This window comes from Marmota monax, unplaced genomic scaffold, assembly GCF_021218885.2.
Source record: "Marmota monax isolate L192 unplaced genomic scaffold, Marmota_monax_Labrador192_F-V1.1 WCK01_AAM20220418_F8-fsc00383, whole genome shotgun sequence".
Taxonomy (NCBI): Eukaryota; Metazoa; Chordata; class Mammalia; order Rodentia; family Sciuridae; genus Marmota; species Marmota monax.
In genome coordinates, this window is record NW_026694147.1 from 685,619 (window position 1) to 708,057 (window position 22,439).

The 22,439-nt window shown below is 42.8% G+C and overlaps 1 pseudogene; it reads left to right on the forward strand.

Annotated features, from left to right (window-relative positions):
- Positions 1–688: 688 nt before the first annotated feature.
- On the forward strand, positions 689–5,897 carry LOC124107604 (E3 ubiquitin-protein ligase Mdm2-like; annotated as a pseudogene).
- The last annotated feature ends 16,542 nt before the right edge of the window (positions 5,898–22,439 follow it).

Consider the following 22,439-nt stretch of genomic DNA (forward strand, 5'->3'; position numbering starts at 1 on the left):
TGTGTGATTCATCTCTGGCACTTCATCACAACTTCCTTGTAAATAGATGTAACTATTAAAATATTTATTTTAACTCAACCAATTGATGAGAGAGCTAATTGGTTTACTCCAGCATACAAATACACATACACACACACACACACACACACACACACACACACACACCATCTTATTTTAGACTCTTAACTTTTAGGTTGCATACAGGTGATGATGTGCCTTGGTTTATTCCCTTCGTGATGCTATTATACTTTGGATCTGTAATATCCCCCAAAGGATCATGTATCAAAATCTTGGTCCCCAGTGCAGAAATGTTCAGAGATGAGACATTTGGTAAGTGATTGGATAAAAAGAGTCTAACTTCATCATCTTCATTGATGGAATTATAACTGAATGGATTGTTGGGAGGTTGTGGAAACTGTAGGAGATGGAAACTAGTTGAGAGACCAGATCTTTGGAATTGTGCCCTGCCCCAGGATCTCCTTAAAATAAACCTTTCATCCTTTATGTTGATTTTCCCAGGTATTTTGTCACAGAGATAAAAAGCTGACTAATAAATATGCCATAATTATTTTTAGAGGTGGCCTTATTTAAAGAGTGTGATAAGAAATATAATAAGCCCAAAATGTCTAATTCCTAGACATATATTCCATGAATACATTATCTTACATGGAAAAGGAATTTTGCAGATATGATTCAGAATATGGATCTTGAGATGTAAAGAGTATCCTGGATTAACTTGGACTGAGTCTAGTTACATTAGTCCTTAAAAGCAGAGAATTGTTCCTATGAAGGTCAGAGGGATATGACAAGATGGAAATGAGGAAACATTTCAAACACAGTATGGTCAACTTCTGTTTGCTGGTTTCAAGATGGAGGACAAGGACCAAGGTCAAAGAATGTATATAGCTGGGAACAACCTTCTGCTCACAGCCACAAAGGACTAAATCCTACCAATAACGCAAATGAGCAAAGAAATGAATCCTCCCTTAGAACCTCCAAACAGGAAAACACACCCTTACAGCAAGTTGGGTTTTAGCCTGGTGAAATTTTACAAAATCACAAAACTGTGAAGTAATAAATTATTTTCAGATGTCAAATTGGTGGTAATTTATTATAGCAGCAGGAGAAAACTAATACAGATATTTTAATATGGTCACTCCAGTTGGGAAGCTACATCAGGGCCAGTTAACAGGGAACCTGCAGAGGGGAAGCCAAAATCATAAAGTCCCTTCAATTTAAGAGTCAGAAAAGTGCAGAGTGTACAGAAAGGCAGCCTCTCCATCCTCCTTAGCATCTTTCTTGATTCCCTTAAGATCTTGGAGAATGGGAGCATGTGTTATACACAGCAAGATATTAGGAGGGCTAGTTTATGTCATTAGAGACTGAAAATTTAATTTCATCTCTTCAGAAGAACTGGTTTAAAAATGCATACAGAAATGACAATGTTGGCATTTTTTAGAGTATCATAATACAGTTGAATGAATATTAGTTATATGAAAGAAGAAAGCACTTAAGTGTTTAAAGATAAAGCTGTTTTGGCTGCTTCAGATTTCCACTGATTGAGCACAAACTTCTGCAATTGTCTCTGCAGCTCTTTCAGGCTTCAGTGCTACTCTTTTAACTTGACATTCTGTAAATTAGTTACTTTAGTTTTAAACAGCTGACTTACTGTTAAGCAATAAAATACATCTCTTTAAGAATCATTTCTCTCCTCAGGAAAAGAAAGTACATCAGTAACATAAACATACAAGCTGCAAGCTGAGTAGCAAATTCTTTGCTACTGTAAAGCCTCCAAGGTCCTGAAGAAGGGCACTTCCTTGCCTAAAAGAGATGGGCTACAAGGAAGAATTCATGTGGAGACAGGTTCAATTATGAGTTTGATGGAAAAGAGGAATACTTTGAGGACAATGTAAAAATGTCCAGAAAGCGAGAAAGCCATTGCCCAAACACCAGAGTTCTCCAGAGTGGTCCCCAGACCACAGTATCTAGTAGGAACTCATTATAACATAAAATTCTTGATTCTCCCCCAGGCTTGATCAAAAATTCTGGGGGTAGAACTCCAAACTCTACACTGTTACAAAAATCCTACAGGTGATCCAGATCTGCTAATGTTTGAGAAATAGTGACCTAACACAACCTCTCTGGTCACTTTCTATATTGTCTTCTTAGCTTCTCTAAAGTTTTCTTTAATTCCTGAGATGCCTCCAGGAATTAAACAGAGGCTGTTCTTACTAGGTTACTGTCACTCAACCTAATTTATTTTAGGGTACTGTGTATGAATGAGTTCTGACTATATCCAATAAGGTTCTTAATATGTCAAGTGCCCAATCAATGGAAAATAATTAAAATTGATAATACAGTAAGAACATGTTTAATGAGTGGGAGTTCAAAGAGGAGAAAAAGAATTCAATCTATTTGGTTTCAAATTTATTTTGTTTGCTGTCTACTTTTGAGAAAATTCATTTGCTTGCTAGCAGCAAAATATTGTCATGAAATATATTTTGAAAACATGGATTCTTAGGCCTTTACCCTGCATTTTTACATAGTTATATCCAACACTTATTTATTTTCCTAAGAGAGGTCCTTTCTCACTTTTGTTTAGAACTTCAATAGTTTCCCAGGAAGCTAGGAGCATGCTTTTCAAATTAATCATTTAATCATCTAAATAATTGAAGGCTAATATCAGAGTTAGGAAATTTACCAATTGAAACTAAGTTTTAGAAAATGTAGCTTGCTATTTTTTGAGATTAGTTTTGTCAGACAAATGTTTAAAGCATTAATTCACTGTGTGATATATTTGATTATCTTAATTCTTATGTCTAATCAATGTTCCTTGTTATTCTAGAAAAAGTAGATGAAACTGAAAAGAATGACAATTACAAGCAAATAAAAATTATAGGAAACTTTTTTGCACTTAAATCCACTTCAAAGCTCCTACACCTTGGAAAATGAAAGGAATGGGGGTTATTAGTGTATATTTGTGGAATTAGTTAATTTGGACTTCTCATATATGCATGAGAAATTCTAAAGTAAGAATTTAGGTAACACTTTGTATTACCTAAAATAATACTTAAGACAGTGATTGGAAACTACAACTTGTTGTTGACTTTTGTTTTACTCATGTCTGAAAGTTTTCTGTATATTTTTTTCATTTTATAATAGCATTAGTCATTGAAGTACCTTAGTTATTTTTCCCCTGTAGTTCATAGATTTGTCTAAAAAAGTACATAGATATGTATATGAAAAAATATCATTCACTGCTAGAGAGTATTCTATAAAGACTTTCTGCTGCTTCCCAACTAGTGAAGAGAAACCAGTTTGCTGTTTAATTCTCTAAGATGCTAGATAGGCATTAACTGAGGAGAAAGAGTGATGTAGAGTGGAAATGCTAACTCGCTGGGTGACTGAAAGACAAATAAACATAATGTCTCATTTGACTCAGTTTCCACATATGAAAAATAAGAGATTTTCTCTTGGACTATGTTGATGAGCCTTCTATCTTTACGGCCTGTGCATTTACTTCTTTGACCACATTAGTTAAAGATGTTCCTACTGTGTTCCCTGACACCTAGATTTTTCAGAGCTCTTCTCCCTCATTCCACACTCTCTCAGAGTGTTTGTGATCCTGTCTACCAGTTTGACCCTATGCCTCTTAGGGGACTCTTGAATGAACTTAAGCCATAAATTGATAACAGTGCTGCTGACTCCCATATATAACATCAAAAAAGTCTTTTTTTATTTTTATCTCTAGAAGCTTCTTTTGAGAATATTTTCAGAAAAAAAAACACTATGGTTTCCTTTGAGTTGGTATTACAGATGAGAAAATTTTCAAAATATAAAAATTGCAGAAGATACCTTGTATAGAAACAGGATGGAAGAGAAAATTTTGAGGGAACAGTTCTGATGCATCTCAACTTGAGTTCTGGATGCATTTTATATGGGACTTGTTACATTTGCTGCTTACAGAACCAAGTATGTTTCTCTAAAGCCAAAAGAAACACCATCATAGATTTTCCTTTAAAAAAAATAAATGTTGGCAAAACTTAAAAATATTTACTTCTGTTTTTACACATCCTCAAAGCTATGAACAAAAGAAACTTGAATTCAAGTAAATCTGTGCCATATTTTCCTTAGGAACAAAAAATCACTTTTGGGGCACACTGCAGAGCTTGGCTTCTGCGCTGGCCTCTGTGGCCCTGTGTTCTGGGGAGAAAATTGAGCCAGAAACCTAACTGGAGGGGCAGCCCTACACCTTTAGCCGAGTTCCTGTCACTTTCCCCTTGCCAGGCACTACCTTTCTTGTGGGACTTAGTGCGTTCAAGTGCCCAGTGGTCTGCGCTGCCAGTGGAATGGTCACTGAGGCCCAAGCGCTCCAGGTGAAGGAAACTGGGGCACCTTGAAGGACCCTTCATGCCCCCCCCTCTCCCACCTCCAAGCAAAAAGCCTGGAGTGTTTAGCAGGCTGGTGAAGTTCAGACATGTTACGAGACTGTTGAGAGACTGTCGTTGGAGGAGCTAAGTCCTGACTGTCTACAGCTGAGGCCATTTAAACCATTCCTTTTCCTGATTGAAGATAGGCACCCATGGTCACAGATATGTGGCACATTTTATGTACTGATCCAGGCCATTGTGCAATAACAGCATATCTCTTTCTACTGATGGTGCTGTAAGCAACTCACAGATTCGAGCTTTGGAACAAGAGACCCTGGTTTGACCAAAGTCATTGCTTTTGAAGTTGTTAAAGTCTGTTGATGCACAAAAAGACACTTACACCATAAAAGAGAATCATCAGATGGCAGCACATTAGTGAGTGAGAACAGGTTTCATCTTGAAGGTGGGAGTGTATCAGAAGGGCCTTATGCTAGAACTACATGAAGAGAAGACTTCATCTTCCTGTTTGGTTTCTAGACCGTCTACCTCATCTAAAAGGAGAGCAATTAGTGAGACAGAAGAAAATTCATATGAATTATCTGGTGGATGACAAAAGCACCACAAGTCTGATAGTATTTCCCTTTCCTTTGATGAAAGCCTGGCTCTGTGTGTAATAAGGGAAATATGTTGTGAAGGAAGCAGTAGCAGTGAATCAATAGAGATTCCATCAAATCTGAATATTGAAGATGGTGTGAGTGAACATTCCAGTGATTGGTTGGATCAGGACTCAGTTTCAGATCAATTTAGTGTAGAATTTGAAGTTGAATCTCTTGATTCAGAGGATTATAGCCTTAGTGAAGAAGGACAAGAACTCTCAGATGAAGATGATGAGGTGTATTGAGTTACTGTGTATCAGGCAGGGGAAAGTGATACAGATTCATTTGAAGAAGATCCTGAAATTTCCTTAGCTGACTATTGGAAGTGTACCTCATGCAATGAAATGAATCCTCCCTTTCCACCACAATGCAATAGATGTTGGAACCTTTGTGAGAACTGGCTTCCTGAAGATAAAGGGGGAATTTCTGTGAAAGCCAAACTAGAAAGCTCAACACAGACAGAAGAGGGGTTGGATGTGCTGGAGTTAAAAAAAAAAAAACTACAGCAAATGATTCCAAAGAATCATGTATTGAGGAAAATGATAAGATCACATAAGCCTCCCAGTCACAAGAAAGTGAGGACTATTCTAAGCTATCAACTTCAAATATCATTAGTTATCACAGTCAAGAAGATGTCAAAGAGTTTGAGAAGGAAGAAACACAAGACAAAGAAGAAGGTGCAGAAACTAATTTCCTCCTTAATGTCATTGAACCATGTATGATTTGCCAAGGTTGACCTAAAAATGTTTACAATAAATCAGGATATCTTATGTCATGCTTCACATGTGCAAAGAAGCTAAAGGAAAGGAATAAGTCCTGTTCAGTATGCAGACAACCAATTCAAATGATTGTGTTAATTTATTTCAACTAGCTGCCTTGTCATAAAAACGGATTATATATTTCTAATTATAACCCTAAATATCTTGACCCTATGGAATTTATTTTTACTGACATTTATAAGGGAAAAAACTCAAACTGTCTTCCTCTAGATTTCTTTTTGATGTAATTTACCTACCTTGGCAAGAAAAGTAGGTAATATGTATTCCCTTCTAGGAAAGTTTCCCTTCTGTTTATATTTTATATTTGGGTTTTAATACAATTTACATTGAATATATAGCTCATTTCTTACCCTCACCTCTCATTTTAAATAATTTCAACTCTCTTAAGTGAGAAGTACCTAATTTTCTTTTTTTTTTAACATAAGGCATTTAAGTGAAACTTACTTAGTACTTTTCATGTAAGGAGAAAAATATGTAAAAGAAACATAATATTTATATTTTAGATACTCTGTGCTGGATGTGGTGATCCACACCTGTAATCCCAGTAACTGAGACTGAAGCAGAAGGATTGAAATTTCAAGGCCAGCCTCACCAACTTAGAAAAATTCTGTTTCAAGGTTAAAAATAAAAAGGCTGGGGATATAGCTCATTGGTTAAGTACCTGGGTTCAGTCCCTGGCACCAACAAATAATTTTAGATACTCTGAATGTTTCTGATCTTTTTCATAAGTTCTTTCATAAGTTGAGAGTTATATTTGGTGCTATGTAAATAAAAATGAACTTATTCTACAGCCTCTGTTATATGTAGAAAGGGATAGGTAGAAATGAGGTCAGTAAAATGTGGAATTGTCCTGAGAAAATTGTATTGCTTTTTATAAGCTGAAAAGTATTCTAAGACACTTTGAAATAACTTTTTGGACTAGGTTATGTGGTTCTCAACAGTTTCCTAAGTTTCAGAATTTGGTTTAAGGCTTGTTTTAAAAACCAGTGAATTCAGAAGTTTGATAAACAACTGTTTATTAAAACTACCTGGAAAGGTTGTAAAAAATAACTTTTGGAATCTATTTTATATATTTTAACTTAGGTATCCATGAATAGCTCTGTTAACTTCTTTGGGTATCAGGAGATCTAAAGACTTTAGGAGATCTAAAGCCTTCACCAAAGGCTTTAGAAAGACTAAATATCTACTCTGTTCTTTATCTCTGCCTCTTACAGAGAATATTTAGCTTGTGTTCTTTCCCAGGGGCAAAAACAGGGTCAGATACATTCTTAAGGCTAATCAATGTTTGCAATGCAGAATGAGTTAGAAAGAAAATAAGAAATGGATGTGTTTGCACCTCTGTTTTCCATAAAAGCTCTCTTCTTCCACCAAAACAAAACAACATCTTCTTGCAGGGAAGCACCATACAAAACAATACCTCAGTTTGAAGTTAGAAGTAGATTCATATCCCAATTCTAACATCACCAAGCTATGTGATCTTAGGAAAGCACCTAAACTCGCAGTTGTAAAAGTGATATAATACTTAAGCTCTGGAGGTTGATACAAAGTTTGAATGAAATAAAATACATTACACTCTGGAAAATGTGTATGATTGAATGTATTTACCATCTCTTCTAATAGTAAGAAGTTAATGGATTCCAAAAGGTGATATAGTCATAAAAACTAATAGTCTGAGGAAGACAGGATTTTTTTTAAAGAAGCAATGGACCTGGATTAGTTCCAAACCCAATTGTTTCTGTTGTAGAGATGGTGATGTTTATAAATTTGAGAAGCTGTGGCATGTGAACAGAGTAACTGCATAAAATTGAAATGAGTTATATGTGGGAATAGTGTGCTGGAATTTGAAACACAACAGTGAAGTTGTGAAAATATTTGTTCTTTAATATATTGATAGTGGCCATTTGTATTCTCTCATTCTCTCTCTTCCTTCTATGGACCCTAGGCCCCCATGCTGAAGATCTCCACAATCTCAAGGCATGTTTGTCCAGGGTGAACCATGACATCCTGTCAGTAGAGTGAAAGAGAAGGCCCATGGCTACCACCAGGAAGTGTGCCATGCCCTCGGAGAGGAAGTCTGTTAATGCCATCTGTCAGTCAACAGGGGCAGGCTATGCTCTGTAACAGCAATCCCTGTCTCTCCAGGCTTTGAAACTGCCCAAGCCATTTCAGTTTTCTGCATTACTACTAACTGCCATTAAGGCCACTTGTGGACCCAGGCTGATAGAAAGCAGCCCACATTTCAAGGTGACCACACATGAAGGAAAGAAAGAACTTGGATGTATCCCCTCTGGCAGCCAAGAAGTGATGATGCCCTCAACTACCCTCACAAGAATGGCTGTGGAAGCCACTTACTTGCAGGGAGGATACACTGTATGGTCCAGTGAGCCCCAGAGGGAGAAGAATCAGGGGAATGTGGTCCCCTTTCCCAGAGACTAGAGACAGCAGAGTGCAGCAGAGAAAAGCTCAGTGACTCAGAGGAAACCATGGGAAGGAGAGAGGGATGTGGGTTGTCCTATTGACTTGCGATGTGGCCTGAGGTTGTGACAAGGGCAGTTCCTCTTTCTGGGCTTCCTAATAGGATCCTGGGATCTTGTCTATTGAGATGCTTCAGTGAGTTCCCGTTCTGGGATCTATTATGTAGAACAGGACTCAGTCTCTGCCTCCCTGAGTCTGCATGGGGCAGGAGTTTGCTCCAGGCCTGTGTGTGATTCCTGGGCTCAAGCTGGGCCTGGCAGGCCAAGGGAGAGTGAGGCAAGTGTGCAAGGGCAGGAGAGGATGCAACAGATTGTTTAAAATTAGGATTTCTGAGATGTAACATGGTCTGGAATCATGTTTTTAGGCAACTGAGTGTGCTCCCTTCAGTTGGGCTGATGAAGAAAACATCACAGCTGGGCTACTCAGACTTGGCTTCTCAGTTCTGGAGGCCAAGGCCTGGTTGCCTGGTCATACTCTCTCTTCTTGGCATGTCTTCTAGAAGCCTTCCTGGAGATGCAGGCAGAGAGTGCTGGTCTCCTTATAAGGCCACTAATCATGACTCAGGGCCTCTGATCCTACCCATCCACTATGGCTGGGGAAGAGAAAACCAACCCAGAAGAAGGCATTGCCAGCAGGGCACAGGAGCTTGGCCAGCCCTCACGGGGAGATCATGGTCAGTGCACTCTGTAGGAGCAAGTGCTCATGGGAATTTGTGCCATAGCTCTGGTGATTAAATGGCAGAACCTGCAATGGGCCCAAATGAGTGGGACAGGGCATGAGAAGACAAGGGGACACACATCCTGATCTGTTCTTTGTGCTCACGGGGAGGACTTGCATGAGGGCTGACCATAAACTGAGAGTCCTAGTCCCAAGCACAGATCCTCAGGGGACTGAGCACCTGACATGAGCCAGAGCAAGTCTGGACCAATTCTGTACCTGGGCAGGTGTGAGCTTCACACCCACCCCCAAAACAATTTTAATTGTTTTGACTTCTTTGAATAAATTTTACCTTCAAAACACACCATAACTGGTGACTCCTGCCCATCCAGGCTTTTAGAAGAGTTTTTATTGTTTTATCAAAGCAAAAGCATACAAGGCTCTTGGTGGCCTCTCTGAACTTACAAAGTTCATGTTGCAATCCAAGATTTAGATAATGGTGCATCCACATTCTGAGGCATGGGCAGGAAGCAGGGGCACCGTCCATGGGTATGCTGGCATCCAAGATACCCTGATAGGTCATGGCAGGTTGTGGGCTACAATCACACAGTCAAACATCCTGTGAGAGAAAGTGGCAGCATTTCTGTTACGGAAACCACATAAGCACTGTAAAGGCGATGGCTGTTACTTAAATAGCTTCAACTGTGCCTTGTGGTGATGCCAGCACATTCTTGGGGCTGATGATGCCCATCTGTTGAATAAGGAGGTTTCTTCCCCACAGCCAGGACCTGAGCTGTGACCCTTCTGGTTTCTACAATGGGACAGGCAAATTCTCATCCAGGGCACCCCCCACATGTCTGACCGGGTGCTTGGTGAACAGCTGACCCACTTTTCTTTGGCTTTGTGGAATGATGGTAACCTTTATCTCTCTGCATTATACTTTCGCTGTCTATCAATCTGAACAAATGATTTGATACTTTCTGCTTCTAAATACAAAGGCAGCCAATAATTGAAGCAGGTGTGTGTGTGTGTGTGTGTGTGTGTGTGTGTGTGTGTAGATCCTCTGTCATCTCGGTGTCAATAGCTATGGTTTTATCAGGAGCCCAGATGGATTGTGGTTAATGCCTTTGAGAAAGATTTTGTTGTTATTTAAATTCAATAAAGTTTTCCTACTCTGGTTTTATTCTGTTGTTTGCTTCACTGAATCCAGTCTAGAATGTCTGTTTCTTTCCAGCAAAACTCAGCTATTTGAGAAAGAAATATGCTTTAGATAATAGATTTTCCTAGTAAATACCGGGCCAGGTACATTGTATTTTTTTTTTCACAATCCAAGGACTTTGTTATGGTAGTGCACAGCACAATGAAATTATATTTTTCAGACTTCAAAGTTAAGCTTGCAGAATAGGGAACTGAAACCTGCTCTGTGAAATAAGACAGACACAGCGGTGCATTTAGCCAGAGTCAAGACAAGTGGTCACACATGACATCTGGCCAGTGAAGGAGCAGGGGACATGGCCCAGGACACCTGGAGGCATGCTTTGCAGTGTGGTCTTAGCTCCTGCTGTCCTACCCTGCTCCCTGCCCTGGCCTCCTGGGGCAAACCTGAGTGAAATCCATCTGCATGTGATGTGGCATTCCTGTGTAGGTTGAGGGGAACATGTCTTTACTGTCCTGAGGTCTTCCCTTGCCAGGGAAGTGTCCTGACCCACTCTCCACAGGGAGAAAGCCCAGGACAGAGATGGAGCAGGCATCTTACCACAGCATCCTCAGCACTGGTCACTGTGCACCCTACCCACCGTGGGACTGCCCCTTGGCAAGCCCAGCTAACTTTGGGTCCCTTCCTATGGCCATGCTCCGCAGCTTCATGGTGCTTTGCTGAGAAGCCTTCCCACCAGATGATGTGCAAGTAAGTGTCCACTTCCAGTGAGCCTGGTAACCTCCTCTGCAAAATTATCCCTGGATCTTCTGTTTACTCTTCAGGAGTTAGCATAGCACTTGGAAAATCAAAGTGTGTCATGAACAAGCAGTAAGGAAGCTTGAACATTCTAGAATGTACACTCCAAAGTGTGATTCTGAGTGTTTGTGTCCTGGTATCATGGATCTGAGCTAGGAAAGAGACCAACACCCTCCACCTGTGGGGAGAATAGGGGAATGCAGTGCTGAGGGCAGGATTCCCAGGGGTTCACAACTCTCCACTCTGCAATTTATTGCTAAGACTGGAAATTATAAGAAAATCTATATTCATTGGGAAAAAACAATGTAAAAACTGCCAACCATTCTGAAGTTAACTGCAAGGAATATGTTATTAAGGTAGCAAGCAACAAAATATTGTAAATAATTCTTAAATGTTGATATAGATAACAAGTGCTGCCTTGTGAATAAACAAGAGCACTCTGGTGTGTGGAGTGGCTACTGTAATGGAGAACTCTGTCTTGCAACTAATTTTCACATTCACTGTTTAAAGGGTCATTTGGAAAGTAATTGTTCTTCTTCTTATGTGCTCACTAGCTCACATTTAGAAATATTTCTCTTAAAATATTTCTCTCCTACTTATGCCATTAGAATTGCTCTCTGTATGTGGAGCTATGTACATGCACATGTATATTTAAATTATGTAAATTCTTTAGTTTATAAAAAAAGAAAGAAAGAAATGCAAGCTTAACATTTGTGCAAACAATTATTTCCTTTTCTGAACACTAAGAACAGAAATTGCAAGGTGAGGTTACTTCCACCCAGAGATGAATACATGATATTTTCCCAGCAGAAGTGCTTTATTCCTTGCACTGGACATTCTGAAGCTGTGGGAGAAATGTCTACACACTCTCTGTGTCTGCTGCACAGAGATGCAGAGGGGTCTCCAGTGGAGGCTTTGAGGAGGTTCATGACTCAAGAAAGGGTGGTGTGGGCACCAGATGGCCTCCAGGGTGCCTTCCCTCACTCTCTCGCCAGCACCAACCTTGTTGTAGTCATGCTGAACCCTGATATGGTTGAAGATGAAACCCTTGGGTGTGCACTCCTGGGACACTTGTTACAGTGTGGACCCAAGGCTGAAGGCCCCTGTGCTGGAGTTCTCAGCTCCCCAGGATATCATACCAAGGCATGGAATGGCTTGCTAAGCCCCGGGGGAAAAGAGACAGAGGGTGGTGTTCCAGGGATATTCCAGCTCTTTCCCCATCCCCAGTGGAAGTGAGATGATCGCTAGTGTTACTTTGGCTCTGGGGTTCAGATTGGAGAGACACTGTGGACTCCTGAACCCTTCACTACACAGCTTCCCAGACAGCCTTGATGCTCTGGGAACAACAAATGCAAGAACATTTCATAGCAATTGGGATATTCTCAGTGGGATTGGGCTGACACTACTTTGGGATTCTGCCCCACTGGGGATGAGGAACCCCAACCACTGGATTGTATGCATATCCATCTCATTCCTCACTTCCCAGTTCTTTAAAAACAAGGAACACTAGAATAAACAAAGGAAGAGACTTCTTTTGATCCCATGTGGAAATGGACAGAATATATGGAGCCAGACTGAGGCCTGACCCCAGTCTGGGCCTCCTACCCATGCCAGGCCATGGCTGAGCCCCATACAGGGAATGAGGCCATGGGCCAGAACCCCGGACAGGTGAGGAGGAACCTGCTTCTGCTGCCAACCCACCTTCCCACCCTAGGATTTTCTGCCACTCCTTAATAAATACATCTCAACACTCCATGGGCAGCAGTTGGCTGGCCATGATCACACACTCTGTATCAATCCTTACTTATTTAATCCGAGTTTTACTAAAACCATGTGGGTAAATCCCATGTACTGTGAGAAATTATTAAGGTTTTTGTTTTGTTGTTGTTGTTGTTGTTGTTGTTGTTGTTTGTTTAATTTGAGAAGCCCAACAAGGCTAACACAAAGATATTAAAACAGTTAGTGTCCTGACAGTCATACATTATTGTCAAGCCTGGCCCTAGGGCAGATGTTGGCCTATGTCATGTGACAGTCTCATGAGGGCTCTGACCTGTCAGGATTCATACAGTGATGGGTTCACATGCTAATGATTTTGGGGAACTTTGTGATATAAGTGAATTCTCTCAATGTCCCCTGGCCACTTGGATATTAGTGCTTTGCACCATAATGTTCTGCCTTATCAGGGACCCAGACACAATAAAGCCACATGACCACAGACAAAAAAAACAAAGTAAACCTTTGGTCCTTTTAACTTGTTTCTCTCGGGTGTTTTGTCATGGCAACTGAAAAATGTGAATCAACAGAATATTCCTTCATCTAAAGAACTAGAAATTTTATTTTTAAATATTACATTGTTTTCTAGTCACAGAACCTTTTCTTTGGAAGATATCACACTTAATAACACAAGCAACAAGCAACACAAATGTGTTATATGGACTAGTAATATGGTAGTTTGGGCTAAGAAGTGATATATATACACACATACACACACACGCACACACACACTTATTTACTTTTTGTAATGTTGTTATTTTTCCATCATATCATTGAAGAAAATGTATCTTGGAATTGTGGTAAGTGCTCATCTAGGTTAATGTCCAGGCAGCAGATGGTCTGGCATGTTCAGCGAGGGTGAGCACAGCTGATAATCTGTCTCTTCTTGTGGTCTAACCCCAGGAAACCAGGGAAGAAAACCAGACCTCAGTGCCAGGAAGGAAATGGTGTGCTGATGCTTACTTCTGGAAAACCCCCACCAGCGGACCAGCGTAAGCCTTTGAGTATCTCTAATTGACAGAGGGCTGCTGGGACATGTAGGCTGTGCTGAGAACTATAAGGGAAGAATTTTGAAATCAAATAGAATTTGTAACTAAAGATCTGCACTTAGTAATTTAATTGCATATGTTCAGAGACATGCTTCCTTCTCTAACGTGGGAGCAGTGTAACTGATGTGCCCAGGAGCATATGGGCTTAGAGGCCATATGTGCAGCTGGTATTGTGGAGTTAGCTTTCAGAACATGCAGGATGTCAGGGCAGGACATGCAGGCCCTCCAGAGCCTAGACTCCAGGCTCTGCAGACTGCATCCAAGCCCTTCCAGCTTGCAGTGTACCATAAATATGCTTCAGGACAATTGTTATTTTTTAGTCAAAGGGGAAACTGAAAGCTCTCCAAGTGGACTCAGACACATGATAGGGTGTGTGATGGTGCATATGTATCTGTTGTCTTTGGGTGTGTTTCTGGGAGGAAGGCACATCAGGCATGCCCCCCGCCCGTGGCACTTGTCAGGGTGACCATGTGAACCCCTGTGAAGCAGTGCTTGTGTGTCCTGGTAAGCACATCATGGTGCCTGACATGCGGATGGACTTGGGAGTTTAGGGCCATGATGCCAGGGAGTTTTCTCCTGTGCTGTGCTGTGAACCACAGAGCAGTTCAGTGCTGGCCTAGGCACATGTAGGGCCTGTGGTCTCCTCTCCAGGAACCTCCTAGAGCCAGACCTTCTCTACCACTGAACCACACCTTCTCAGAAAATCCCCTCCAACATCACTGCCTTCCATAAGCCCCACATTTTCCATTATGCTCCAAAAGCATTAATTGATTCAGGAGAACATGAGATGCCAAGGTTAGCACCCAAGAGCCCCTTCCCTGGGAGCCCCATAGTGACATCTTCCACTCTTTTTCAGAGTTGTGCTGCTGGGCTGAGAGTGTACTCCAGTTTTCCTACCAGTCCCGGCCTTGACCCTTGCTTCAGCAGGAGCTGATGGTGTTTTGCTCTCTGTCCCTTCCTGATCATGGTCATGCCCCCAGAAGCACTGCACAGCATGTGATGCCCTACTGGAGTTTACAGTAACATCACCACGCTCATGGATGTTGGGTGGCACTAGCTCTGAAGCCTCACACCTTCCTCTGTCCCTCTCCATGCCTTGAAAACATTTTACTTCACTGTTCCCTAACTATTGCCCCTGGCACTGGGGGCAAGGGAATATCATCGCTAAGATGGGACCCTGGAAGAGAAATCAATGTCAGAGGGAAAGTCTGGAGTCAGGCAGAGCTGGCCTTCACTAGACATTGCTAACATTGCTGAGGGGAACACTGGGTCCATGCTGCATAAATGGGTTGCAGGATACAGGATGTCAGGCTTCAGACACAAGTATGAGTCCTTCTCAGAAGGTAGCTGAGGCTCTGAATACCAGTGAGTTTCCTGAGGGAGATTATGGGAGAGAGCATCAGGGTCACACACTGCTCATGATGCCACAGCTCTGGTTACTGATGGACCCTTCAGAAAGGGTGAACCATATACTGGCTTCCTGTCATGCTTTCCTCTCTATAGGGTGGTTTCTTTTGTCTAAAATATGTCCTGTGGGGTTACCCTATGAGAAAGTGAAGGTTAGCTGTGTTGAGCTGCAGCCTCCAGAACCCAGGACCTTGGAGTGTGGGTGAAGTTCTCGCTTCCTTCTGGGCAGCTGTACCTGCACAGCCCCTTGAGCACTCTCTAACACTTCCACAAGGGTTTGTGTCTTTGGGGTGTTCCATGCTGCCCTGGACAGGACACGCAGCTCAGGGCTGGACCAGCAGGATATAGTAGCCTCCATCCCCCTTGACTCCCATCAGATTCCAGCATCAGGACTGTACAGCTCCCACCCTTCAGGCTGAAGCTCAGTCAAGGCAGCACAGGGACTGTGTGGCCATTGTGGAGATCTCTTGCCTGCTGCCATGATGGTCTAACATCCACATGTGTTCTGGTGCTCCATGGAGCTTCCCAGGGTGATGAGATGAGACCTCAGGTGATAAGATAGGACCTCAGGCACACTTCACATTGGGGTATGGGTTTCAGTGTAACTGAGGCACTCTCTGCTTTTTCTCCACACATGCATGCACAATACATACTCAAAAGACTTTATATATTTTTATGTTTTATTATAGCAAATTGGTAGATGTTAGAATTCAAAGGATAACCATAAGATGATAACTTCTTTTGAAGTTGGTCCCAATAAAACTTTAAAAGAGACACAATAAAAAGCATTTAGAGGGGCTGAGGTTGTGGCTCAACACTAGAGCACTCACCTAGTATGTGCGAGTTGCTGGGTTCAATCCTCAGCACCACATAAAAATAAAAACAAATAAAAATATAAGTATTGTGTCCAATTACAACTAAAAAAAATTAAAAAGCATTTATAAAGAAAAAAATATGAATCACTTAAATCCTTCATCAACACCAAATAACTTCTACCTGTGCCTTACGACGAGGTGGTCCTGCCTTGGATGACATGCTGTCTGTTCAGAAGATGATTAAAACCTGCCCAGCAGTGAGGTGCCCATGCCCTAGCAGCATAGCTGGCTCTGTCCCTCAGCAATCCCTCAACCCCATGGCCAGGATCCATGCTGACCACACCTGCATCCCCACAGCCAGGCTCAGGGTTGACCATACCCGCATTGCTCTTGGCTATTTTTGGTGTGTGTCTGGACAATTTTGTTCATTTTCATTTCTCTTTGTAAATATGCTCCTAACCTCAGTGTTTTTCAGGGGGTTAATTGTTATAGTCCTACATCTTTCTTCTTTGAGGCTTGCCCATGAGAGGAATGATTGAAAGGTGCATTATTCTCAGTTAACAGCTGTAGAGACCAAGCTGCTGCTGATCCAGGATGGTGCCATCATGCTGAAAGCAGATGGTCTATATTGTGACAGCCCCCGTGAGGGTGGAAAGGCAGTGCTGGGGACCCATGCACACCATAAGCAGGCACTGACTCCTGGTGAGCACAACACAGGGCTTCCTAACATGAAAAGGGAAGCCTGGTTTATTCCTCATTCAAATCGGAAATTGTGCTGGATACTTCAGGCGCTCATTCTTTTCTACAATGCCTTAGATAAATGGGCTGCTCAGACCAAAAAGAACATTTGTTTCTCATGTGATCAATATGCTCCATGTAAACATTCTCAGTTTGAGGATGAGATCCAAGTTTTATTTTAAACTTGGTGTATTTTTTTCTTTCTTCGTTTGAACAGAGTGATGCAGCATGCCAACCCTTTGTGCACTGAAACACAACACCAAATGCTCTCCAGAATTGAGCCACAGGGTCAGGGTGTCTGGCGCTGGGTTGGGAGGGGCATGCACAGGGTGGGCACTGGGCAGGAATGGATGCTCTGGGGACTTCTGTTGTGCTAAGCTTGTGCACTAGCACACTGATTCTCATACATTGCAGATGAGAAAGCAAAGCTCGGTTCAGAAAAGGAAGAAAGCTGGTAGGCCTGTTCCTAGACCCTGGACCAGAACTCAATAGCATGGGTGTCCGAGACCCTGCTGGATCAGCACCTCTAGTCTCAAAGAGCAAACCTCAAGGTCATCACTGTTGCTTTTGTGTGGAGTTAGATAATTTGGACCACAAACCGCAGTTGTCACAAAGGACTCAAATTAGGCTCTTGGAAAGCCTCCAAGAGTATTAGCACCATCAGCCACAGCTGTGTCATGGAGTCAGGGAATGGCCTCTCTATGTGAGAACAGAGCAGTATCTCCCTGAGTCACACATGAGCAGGTCACTGCTCCAACCTACATTCCAGGAAACATGAAACTCAGGATCCAGTTCCTGAACCAGCACTGGCCACAGTCCCACAGTCTTAAATGGGCCAAGAATGCCCCAGCCTACCTCATGTCATGGATGCAGATACCACATCAGAGTCTGTAAATGTCAGGTATTTTAGGCAGTATTTTAGCAAAATATCATTGTTTATATTCAAATTGTTGGGAAGAAAATAAAAATATTTAGGTGAAAATTTGATTTTACCTCCCTTCCCTGCTCTGTGCTTTTTCTGGTGTTTACATGTTTATTTATAGGTAACACTGGAACTACCAATTGATGGAACAGACAGGACTCATGTTTAAAGCATATGTCAGAGCTGCACCCCTAGTATGTGGACACTGTTTGGAAACTGAGCACAGGTTCACAGAAAGAACACCCACAGGGTGGAGGTCCAATGCCCCAGCACCTCACCAGGGACAGTCTAGGGCTCATCCTAGTGGTCCTGTTATCTCAGGCAGTCACAACAATGGCTTAGCACAAAGAACTCCTCAAAAGAATAAGACCTGGCCTTCATAAAGGCCTGAGAATTGTGCCCACATGCCTCACTCTAGCCCAGTTCACTTGTGTTTGTTGTAATGTGGCACATAAAGGAGCAGCAGAAGCCTAAGAGGAAGCCAATAGTGTGCTAGTGGGGCCCATGGGCACTGGAGGCCACCTATCCCTCTGCTGTTCCCCTGATATCCAAGAGCCTGAGCTCAGTTGCTGTTGGAGCTCAATGGCATGGGGGCCTGAGACCATTTGGTATCCACTGGCTCAAGGGAAGCTGTGGAGTAACAGTGAGGCACAGGCCTACCTACTTACCAGGCCTCACCTGAGAAGGATTGGGAATGCAGGTAAGCTGGGCTGCACAGAGCCTGTGTCCTACCATGGATGGGGTTGGCTGAGCTGCAACTAAGCACATAGAAATTCACACGGGTCATGAGACCATTAGTACTGATGGATTTAGGGATACTGTGTGCTATGACTCATTCTCTGCTTGTCATTCCATTTGGAAATGTCCTATTGGGAGCAGTACAGCTAAAGAGACATGTAATTCCAGTGTAATTCGAGTGTGATCTTCTAAGTGATGAATTGACATTTTTTGGAAGGTTGCAGGGGTGTCTTCTATGTAGAAAGGTTGCCAAAGCCGGTGCTCAAGGGCCTACTGGGCATGAAGGGTGCTGCCACAGTAGAGGCAGAGTACCAGGTGTCTTTGCTACTTGTGAGATGGGTATTCCATTTTTTAAGTTATATGTCATTACCAAGAGCAAAATAAGGCAAAAATAGAAGCAAAACACAGAAAAACAAATGGCAGCCCAGAAACCCAGGCCCACCTGGAGAATGCATGCATGCTTAGATACGGAATCCTGTGAACTCACCAGAGATTCACCAGGATGCAGAAGCCCTGGATGGCTTACCCTCCCTGGAGCCAGAACCATGGCTCTCATTAAATCAACTCTTCATTCTATGATATGTGATTTTTAATCCAAATGAAAGCCCATTAGTCACTGGCACATTCATCTCCCAATGTCTTCTCTTACCTCTGCCTTGGCTTACAAGAAAGAGGTAAAATTGGTTTGCCAGAAGGAAGAGAAATGGAGATTGCAGAGAATGGCAGGAAAATGCCAGGAACAATGGAGGACAAGCTGTTGTGGGGCTGAGGCCAGCGGAGGCAAGGCTCCAGAAGCAGATGCTACCAACAGGTGGAGGTTCCTGCACTCTAGAACCCAGATGAATCAGAAACAGTTCCAGAGAGGGGTGGAGATAGGGTAGAGCCTCCAGGCCAGGCTCCTCCCTCTTAAGCAGGGGCCCATAGACTTTATCTCTTGAGAAACCCCACTTTGCTTCTGTATGGCAGGTCCAGGCAGGCCTAAGGCTCTACAGGTAAGACCATCCTTGGAGTGGAGCTGAAGCTGAAGGCCCCAGGACCTCCTGTGTGTGGCAATATTCAGACTGTCCCACTGGAGCAACAGGAAGACATAAGCTTCTCCTGACCCAGGAGATGCTGGCTTTGTAGAATTTGGGCAGAGCTGCCCTGATATTGCTGTACGTGCTTAGGCACTGAACGGTTATGACAAAGTAGGTTTAAAGATCAAGACGTTTTATGAGGGCCATTTTATTCATTTGTATCTGCCTTTAATTTCAGGGCAAAACTTGGCTAAAAACAAAGTGTTATTAATGGAGAAAGGTACCATACACCTGTCCTTTCCTCTGTCAAATAGTGACCTGGGACTTGCCTGTGCTGGGGAAAAGTTGCATTGTACTTCACAAGGTTCAGTCAGCAGCCATACTGATTTGTGAACTTTAAACACTTTTTGGATTAAAATGTCAACTCCATTGCATGATATTTGTTCATGATTTGGAAATAGACCAAGATATATAAATTTTACTACTTGCAAAGCATAAACCATATAGTGGGGAAATATATAAAGCTATTTTATGCAGTATAGAAAGGATTAGAAATGGCATTGACTTTTGTTGTGAAGACTCAATTTGCAAGGTGTAACGTAAGTAACACACAATTACTCCTGTGGAATTGGGGAAGTTCTGTTTCTTCCTCCCTCACTCACTCACTCATCTCTCCTCTAATACTTCAAAAATATGCACCACAAAAGCTCAGAGCTGAGCAGACAGGTCCCTGCCACTATGTGGAAGATGTGCTGCTGAGATCGGGATTAACAGGGAGAAAGCTTCTGTACATCATTCTCCTTGAGCCTCTTACTCTCTTCTTTGCTGCACTCTGACTTCAGAACCAGGCCTTTATGTCTGGCCTGCTTGCTCCTTCTCCGGCTCTGCTGCTCCTGCTCATGGCTTCTATCCCAATGTGCTGAGGGCCACGATTCTCTCCAGTCATGCTTCAAAATGGCCCTGAAATAATCACAAAGTGACACTAAAATTACTGTAAACATTGTGAGTTGGTATCATGACATTCTGTAACTGGACTCTCCATACTCAAGCCTATCTCAAAGCACAGAAGAAAGAGGAGAAACATGTTGTGACATCCAGGAGACCAAAATGTGCATAGGGAAAAGTAAACACAGCTATGCAGAAAGCCAAGTAGTGTTCCGGGCTCTGCTCCATGACATTGGCCCAAATCTTTCAGATGTAACTTCTAGAAGGTGGTTAGGAGGAGCACAAGCATGCAAATAAGGGATAACAGCCCCTGGATGACCTTTCCCTGGTGTGGGAAGCTCCTGTGTCAGCAAAATCAAACGAAGGTGGATGGCTGACTCCTTTGGCCCTATATCATTAAACAACAGCATGTCCATAGAGAAAGATAAGCAGAGTGGCCACATGTAGGAGTGGGGCTTGAGGTGTGTGACTTGTGGAGGGCTAGAGAAAAGCATCCATGACAGCTGGCATCTCTGAAATCCTTCCATGTGGGAAAGGAACAAGGTCAGTCACAGCCCAGCACTGCCCTTGCAGGCTGAGGAGGGAGTGGGGACAGGACCCACCTTCAGAGTGGTCGCAGAGGGCACCAATCTTTACATTCCAGTCAATATTATTCTAAGGTTTAGTCCTGGCCTTGTCATTCTCCCAAAGACAGTCACTACATGTTGTAATGTCCACCTCTGTGAATTTATCTGCTCTGCTTTGAAATAATACAAACTTTTCCCATTAGCTAAACAGTAGTAGCCAGTACCAAGGGGTCTAAGGGATCAGAGTCTCACCCAAGTCAAGAAGCTTGCCACAATAGTCAGCACCCAGTGCCTACAGACAAAAGATTAGGCTGCTACTTGCCAGAGGCAGGGGTCAGGAAAGCCAAGTATACAAAGAGCCTTTGGGCTGGAGTTCTTCCTTTCTTCATTAAAAAGTTATTGGGTCTCCCTTTAAGATTGCATGCATCTTAGGGAAGTTAATTGAACTATCAGCAAAAAAAAAAAAAAAATAGAACTTTTCATAAACAAAATTGCTTTTAGCTTTGCACATAAACTCCCACAAAGCTCATCTCTGGGGCTTGCTGACTGCTCAACACTCCAGCTGCACCTGGGGTCACTACTCAGACCATGGCTCAACCAGGGGGTGCTGTACTGAAGGTATCATCCCATCTTGGGCAACATGAGAATGGGCTCATCACTGTCACACAGCTTTAAAAACAAGATCTCAAAAAAGCCTGAGCTCATTAATGTGGGCTGCATAGACAGAGGTGCCAAGGAACAGGAAGCCCAGGATACTTCACCACCCTCTCTTCAGCTGCATAAAAAATAGGTACCTAGGAACACAAAGCCTAGGGTCCTGCACCACTCATCCTCAGGTGCTTCTCTTTGGGCTGCTCTGTGTTCTTTAAGCCTCCTCCTCATATCCTAGGTGGTTGCTGACATCCTCATCTCACTAAGGGGAATCTGAGTCTCATGTGATTTAATGTTTTCATCAGGTCCTACAGGAAGAGGCCTCTAGAGCAGAGATCTGGATCCAGGCAGGTTTGCCTTTGCTCGCTGAAACCATCTGTGCCATGAGGACTGCACACCTGGAAAGGCAGACCTCGCTCCTGTTCTGATATCTGGCCAAAGCACAGGCACAGGATTGCACGTGCTCACACACTAGAAATCCTTCCTGGGACAGTCACCTGCCAGGCCTCCTCAGGCCCCCAATAAATGACGGGCCACTGAAGAAATGAAGCCATGGCCCTGGGTCTTGAAAGCCACATTATCTAGTTGCATTTTGTTATTCAATTTGCTTATAAAGGTACTAGGAGTGATTCCAAGTCTACTCTTCCCTGTTTTACATCCTTCAAAACCCCTGAGTTAAGCAAAACAATGAGAAATGTATAGGATCTGGATAAAAACCTAGAGCCACGGATTATGGGAAATGGTTTACGTAGAAGAAGCACATGCACTGGGAACACAGTCCTCCCAGGTGTCTCACTGGAAGTAGAAGGAACCCCTGGCTCAGCTTCCCCAGGTGTCTTCACCCCATGCAGCTCAGGGGCAACTGACACAGGAGTGATTCCAACTTCCCACAACCCAAAGCTCAGAAAGCCTCATTTTCTATCCAAAC